The sequence below is a fragment of the Lissotriton helveticus genome, chromosome 6, assembly GCF_964261635.1.
Source record: "Lissotriton helveticus chromosome 6, aLisHel1.1, whole genome shotgun sequence".
NCBI lineage: Eukaryota > Metazoa > Chordata > Amphibia > Caudata > Salamandridae > Lissotriton > Lissotriton helveticus.
In genome coordinates, this window is record NC_136067.1 from 1,659,547,652 (window position 1) to 1,659,554,609 (window position 6,958).

At 38.7% G+C, this 6,958-nt stretch overlaps 1 long non-coding RNA gene across 1 annotated transcript; it reads left to right on the forward strand.

The window, feature by feature from the left end:
- Nucleotides 1-2,951: 2,951 nt before the first annotated feature.
- LOC144761856 (uncharacterized) lies at nt 2,952-6,451 on the forward strand. Its single transcript, XR_013595919.1, has 3 exons — nt 2,952-3,019; nt 3,107-3,168; nt 6,279-6,451. It is a non-coding gene; the product is annotated as an uncharacterized LOC144761856 (long non-coding RNA).
- Nucleotides 6,452-6,958: the final 507 nt, after the last annotated feature.

A 6,958-nucleotide genomic window follows, 5' to 3' on the forward strand; every position in this document is an offset into this window, starting at 1 on the left:
CTATATGGCGGCTTTCGAAAGAAGATACATCGAAAATGAAGTTGCCCCTTTTTTTGAGTCTATCTCCCATTGGTCCAGGTATATCGATGATATATTCTTTATCTGGACCGATGGGAGGGAAACTCTAATGGAATTTACTGCCTGGATTAACGAAGCAGATCCTAACTTACGTTTCACCACCCATGTGAGTTCAGAAAGAGTCGAATTTCTAGACATTGCAATAATATCAGATCAGGGTGAACTCAAAGTCGACCTGCATGTAAAACCCACTGCAAGGAAAACACTTCTGCATTACACAAGCTTCCACCCCAGAACGCAAAAAGATAGTATCCCTTTCTCGCAGTTCTTGAGGGTTAGACGGAATTGTACTGACCTTGCCGACTTTGACAAACAGGCTCTGATTATGAGATCAAAATTCATAGACAGGGGTTATCCTCACCGGCTGGTGAGAAACTCATATAAGAGAGCTCGATATTATGATCGAGATTGTCTGTTGAGAAATAAACCTTCTAAAGAAAATAAACAAGTGGTCTGCATCACCAGGCATTCAATGGGTAATGTGAAGGTAAAACAAGTCATAAGCTCTAACTGGCATATTCTCAACAGTAATTGCACAGTGGAGACAAAACTAGATAAGCCGTTATTTGCCCATAGACGGAATAAGAACATCAAAGATTTTATCGTACATTCGCGTTTTTCAAACCGGGCTGACAACCAGAAATTCACACAGAGGTCAATTTTGACCAATAACCCCATTAGAGGAACATTACCCTGCTCGACTTGCATATCCTGCAGAAGTATTATTGCAGGTGAAGAATTTATCCATAATGGGCATACCACTAAAGCGAGAGAAATGTGGAATTGCAAAACTACAAATGTTGTCTATTTCATACAATGCCCGTGTCATCTAGGGTATATAGGAGAAACTTCACGCCTTACTGAACATCGTTCTGCTATCAGAACTAAGAAAATACTTGCACCCATGGTAAAGCATTTTGTTGATCTGAACCATGGTCCGGGTGATTTTCAATGGCGCGTATTAGAAAGAATCCATATACCAGACTCTAAAGGTGGAGCTGCGATAAGAAAAAAGAGAGAGGTTTATTGGATTTTTGTCTTTGACACCTTTTGGCGCGGCTTGAATAGCGAAATTCCCTGGGAAAATGCTCTATGTTAGTTCTATGTTGAGTTGTATTCATATATATTTTTTTCAAAATATGGGCATATAATGATGTATTGCCATCTAGGAATTAGCTATATTAGGTCAAATGAGTAAATATATGACTGCATTTTATTCTTAAATATCGGTCAATTATTGAAAATTAATAAACATAAATATATATTTTTTTCAAAATATGGGCATATAATGATGTATTGCCATCTAGTAATTAGCTATATTAGACCAGATGAGAACATATATGATTGCATTTCATTCTAAAATATCGGTCAATTACTGAAAATTTATAAACATAAGAGTCCTTCTTTTAGGTGTTTGTTAATAAGGCCATCTTTTCATGTTGATGATTTAGTTTGTTTTATATTTTAGATAATTTTTGTTTCATCCCCCAGCCGCCTATCTCACATTTGTTTGTTTTAGTTCGGTTTTTTATCTTTCTAATTATACAGAATTCATGTTCATCTATAAATGTGTCATAATACTGTAGAAGCAGCCCGTTTGAATTCCCTTTGGGTTGTATTGACGATCAGACAATACATGGAGTCCCTTGTTTACCTTTATAGAAGATCTTGCTAGTCCATCGGCGCTTTCCTTGCCCTTAGGAGGGGAGTGTATGCTTCGGTCTAGTGCTGGAGCTACACACCTGAAACCATTCTGTGTTCTCTGTTTCCGGAACACAGAGTTTAAATAACGGGTCTTTTCGACAAACGGTGCTATTTTACCAGAAGCCTTGAATCCCGTGCCTCGCCCCCAGTCTTTATCGATTTCAGACCACGGTTATTTTGGTGAGTGTTTTATTGCTGTCATGATCCTTTGGCAGTTTTTGGTTCTGACTGAAATTATCGTTTAAAAGTACGATAATCATATTCATGCCACGTTTCATATAAAAAATATTCTCTTTTTTATTTGTATGTAATTTCCCTGGCATTCCCTCTCTATATTTGACGAAATGAAAGAAGGTTCTTCATATCAGGAAGACTTCTTTGTTGCAATTCGTGCAGCATTTTTACCATTTGAGGTACGTGTTAATCTAATATCATAACTGCAAAATCATTTTAGATTGGGGTATGTTTGAGTAATGACTTATGAGCGTATATATCTTGTTTTGTTGTTTGCAGTATTCAAACACGCAATCAACTACACAAACTGGGAAGCGAGGCGGGATGTTTAACATTTTAGATCAGGTACTTATAGAATCGTCTGTATTTTTCTTTTGATTATTACGTAATTATATCACTGATTTCACTTTATTTTATTTTACGTTGACACCATGTGTACTTTATTCATAGAACTGGAATGATTGTCAAGATTAGATATTTTTAGCAACATAAAAAACAAGAAGCTGTTTTGACGAAACTAATTCAGGTAACACTGGCTCTTGTGCCTTGCATGCGTAAAATAACTATCTAGAAAATATTCTGTGATGTTGGCTTACATAATTTCTTTCGAATAGATTGTTATCAACCACCCATAAGCCTCATACTTCGGTACATTGGAAGTCGAGTGCGATTTGTGGGGGGTTTTCCGCATCAGAATTATGTCGACCTTAATCCTTAAACGATAATGATCGTGTGGCAGCACTTATAATATATGGTACAACATCATCGATTTATGAACCTTACCGCCATCATCAGTGTAGTCGATATGATTTTAAATTAAGATTAGATAATTCGAAATGATTTCCATTAGATTATCGCATTCCTTTAACTTCACGTTAAGAAATAAGGGTGACATAATTAAAACATGCCTTTTGTTTCAGCTTATCCGGTTCCACCCACTCAGCACTATCAGATAACAGTTCATGCTGAGGGTTATTTTGCAACTAAGTTTGTGCAAATACAAGTGAGTATTGTGTGTCATCTATGCACTAAAAAACAGCTCTATATAATAGCAAACTACTTACTTTTAATATTCGTTACCTCTTTGAAGACCTGAATGTTTAGGTTGCTGAGGCTGTATGAGATCAGGTTGCCGTCTACTACCTGAATTGAGTAAGTAGGCCGTTGTTAATTCTCGGTATGCATAAACAAGTGGATTCTATCAATGTGAAGTGGCAAAAAAATATATTTTTAATTTTTTAATTTCTGTGAGTTGTGGGAAGATTTACTCTCTCTTAGGGTGGTAAAGATGAGAGCACAATGTGCTTGTTAAAATACCCCTCACACACTAAAAAAATCCAATAGTGTCATGCTTCATCATTGGGGTCTTCCCGTCCCTCTACGGGGCGGGGCGTGCTACGACCTGGCGAACTACGCGGGAGCACTGAAGATGTGACAAGGCTATGTGATGGTGCAGGGTGAGGTGTGTCAGTGAAGTGTAGGGACCTAATGCTATGTGTAAAAAACAAAAAGTTAAAAATCCTCTGGCTAGTGGAAAAAAACAATTTATTCACTTCCCTAGCTGGGGACGTTAAGAAGGGGGTTTTGGGGTAGAGCAAATAGCCACTACCTGGTCTACATGTTTCGTAAGCAGTCCCCTACTGCTTACTCATCAGGACCTTCTAATGGCCCCTACAGAAAAATAGCTCAGTTGCTAAATACAGTAAGCCTGTCGTCCTAAAAACTAACAGTAAAAATAAACTGATAGTTTTATGCTTTAGGGCATGAGCTGGCCCAGTGAAGCTAAGTTTCTCAAAAAGAACCTAAATAGGTCTCTGCAAGAAAAGGAGAAGAAAACAAAAAGGACAAATCTTTACCATTATAGTTGTCATTCAATTCTAGACACGACATATATTTAGCGCCATGATGCCCACGGGTCATTCAAGTTATGCCCAACTCATAAAGGTTATAATTAAAGCTTTATGGACAGAGTGATGGTACAATCTGCCATCCCCTGTGTATCCGTTTACATAACGAACATATTGTTACCCCACATAATTGAGGGCGGATTCATATTACCACACACATTCATTCATAACTCGATGCCCACACGGCCTCACACACAAGGTAAAAAAGAGGAATTCATTTTTCAATTGGTCACTGGCGAAGTTATCTACCGTGTTGGTATCATGACCAACATGTATTAAAAACCATGACACTCACACCAAATGTCAATACAGAAATTCATACATACTGCTGAGGCGGAGTGAATATGCCTCATGAGCTGGCAGTCGATAGGTATCTCAATGCGGTAATCTGTAAGGAAAAAAGCCGCGCCCATAATGTCAGAGCACGCATCCTTACTGCAATGTTACCGGTAATCAAAGACCAGGGTTTTAACGACGTCTGGCAGCGTCTTTTACTTACAGTAGCCGCACCTAAGAGCGCTCACCTAAGATGGCCGCCCCTGTCTTTCCACATCCTTCCGGCGCCCAGGGAAGTCATAAGCAGAACCGGGCTTCCTACGCGAGCACTCTTCAGGGCGGCAGGACGGATAGAAGTAAGGTATTAACCTTGTGCGGCTACTGTAAGTAAAAGACGCTGCCAGACGTCGTTAAAACCCTGGTCTTTGATTACCGGTAACATTGCAGTAAGGATGCGTGCTCTGACATTATGGGCGCGGCTTTTTTCCTTACAGATTACCGCATTGAGATACCTATCGACTGCCAGCTCATGAGGCATATTCACTCCGCCTCAGCAGTATGTATGAATTTCTGTATTGACATTTGGTGTGAGTGTCATGGTTTTTAATACATGTTGGTCATGATACCAACACGGTAGATAACTTCGCCAGTGACCAATTGAAAAATGAATTCCTCTTTTTTACCTTGTGTGTGAGGCCGCGTGGGCATCGAGTTATGAATGAATGTGTGTGGTAATATGAATCCGCCCTCAATTATGTGGGGTAACAATATGTTCGTTATGTAAACGGATACACAGGGGATGGCAGATTGTACCATCACTCTGTCCATAAAGCTTTAATTATAACCTTTATGAGTTGGGCATAACTTGAATGACCCGTGGGCATCATGGCGCTAAATATATGTCGTGTCTAGAATTGAATGACAACTATAATGGTAAAGATTTGTCCTTTTTGTTTTCTTCTCCTTTTCTTGCAGAGACCTATTTAGGTTCTTTTTGAGAAACTTAGCTTCACTGGGCCAGCTCATGCCCTAAAGCATAAAACTATCAGTTTATTTTTACTGTTAGTTTTTAGGACGACAGGCTTACTGTATTTAGCAACTGAGCTATTTTTCTGTAGGGGCCATTAGAAGGTCCTGATGAGTAAGCAGTAGGGGACTGCTTACGAAACATGTAGACCAGGTAGTGGCTATTTGCTCTACCCCAAAACCCCCTTCTTAACGTCCCCAGCTAGGGAAGTGAATAAATTGTTTTTTTCCACTAGCCAGAGGATTTTTAACTTTTTGTTTTTTACACATAGCATTAGGTCCCTACACTTCACTGACACACCTCACCCTGCACCATCACATAGCCTTGTCACATCTTCAGTGCTCCCGCGTAGTTCGCCAGGTCGTAGCACGCCCCGCCCCGTAGAGGGACGGGAAGACCCCAATGATGAAGCATGACACTATTGGATTTTTTTAGTGTGTGAGGGGTATTTTAACAAGCACATTGTGCTCTCATCTTTACCACCCTAAGAGAGAGTAAATCTTCCCACAACTCACAGAAATTAAAAAATTAAAAATATATTTTTTTGCCACTTCACATTGATAGAATCCACTTGTTTATGCATACCTATTAGGAGGGTGATTCTATCAGTACCTCTCCACTTCCTCTTGTGTTTTGAAGAAACGTTGTTAATTCTCAACATAGGAAAACATATTTCCCTGAAAATAATGGTGTATTCGCCCCATATCCACAATCAGCAATATTAGGTGTTTTACCAATCTGGGATATTATACCTAAGGTTCCCCCCCCCCCCCCCTTTCATCGTTTATGTTCCTTTTTTTCCCCCCAATTCAAACACTAGTTGTTGAATCCTGGTTTGGGATTGAAATGCACAAAGAAATGAAAGCCCGCAGTCAGGGCACTGTAGAGTTACTCAAAACTCTTTTCTGTTCCTCCAAAAAGAAGATGTAGTTATATTGTTGTAGGTTGACTATATTAGATTCTATCTGTGTTATTAACTTTTTATTTTTAATATAGGGATTATATTATGTATTGATTTGAATTTTTTTTATTTTTGTTTTTACCTATTTTAGGCTATACGTGGCTACTCCAGAAGAAGGCGCTGGTCGCCGAAACGCGCGTAGAGAACTATCTGTTATGCCACTTTTTAAATTGTGATTTGTTAAGTTTTTTAATGTATACTGATTATGTATTGTTGAACCTATGATTATTTTGATAATGTCTAATTTGATGGTTAGTATGTATGTTTTGTGATTGTTAATTTTAACAAAGTCAATAATAAATTTTGAGTACAGACTTACTACTTCTTCTTTAATTTATTTAACTGATTGGAAAGAACTCTTAATTCAAGTGCCATGGTTGTTATTTCACACGCTATTTATCCCTGACCTAGGACTTGCAGTATCCACTTGCTCAGGGGGTCCTTGTTTTCTACCCATAACATTGTGCAAATACCACATTTATCTGGAATTTGTACCCACATAAGGCGTTAGGACATCAGGCACATGGTGGACTTAGGGGCAAAGCTCAGTAAGAAATTCAAAGGCTTTCAAATCATCGACAGCCTCACAAAGTTTTCCAACATATTTTTAAAAACAGCATGTGAAAATCCACCAAAAACAGATTTCTCAAAGAACAAAAACGGCACTTTATTTCTGGATGAATTTTCCCACATACAAAAGACCTTTGGTGGAAAAATACCCTGCCTTCACAGTTTTTGCAGTAAATTCTACCTCGGGCAAAGCATTGAAAA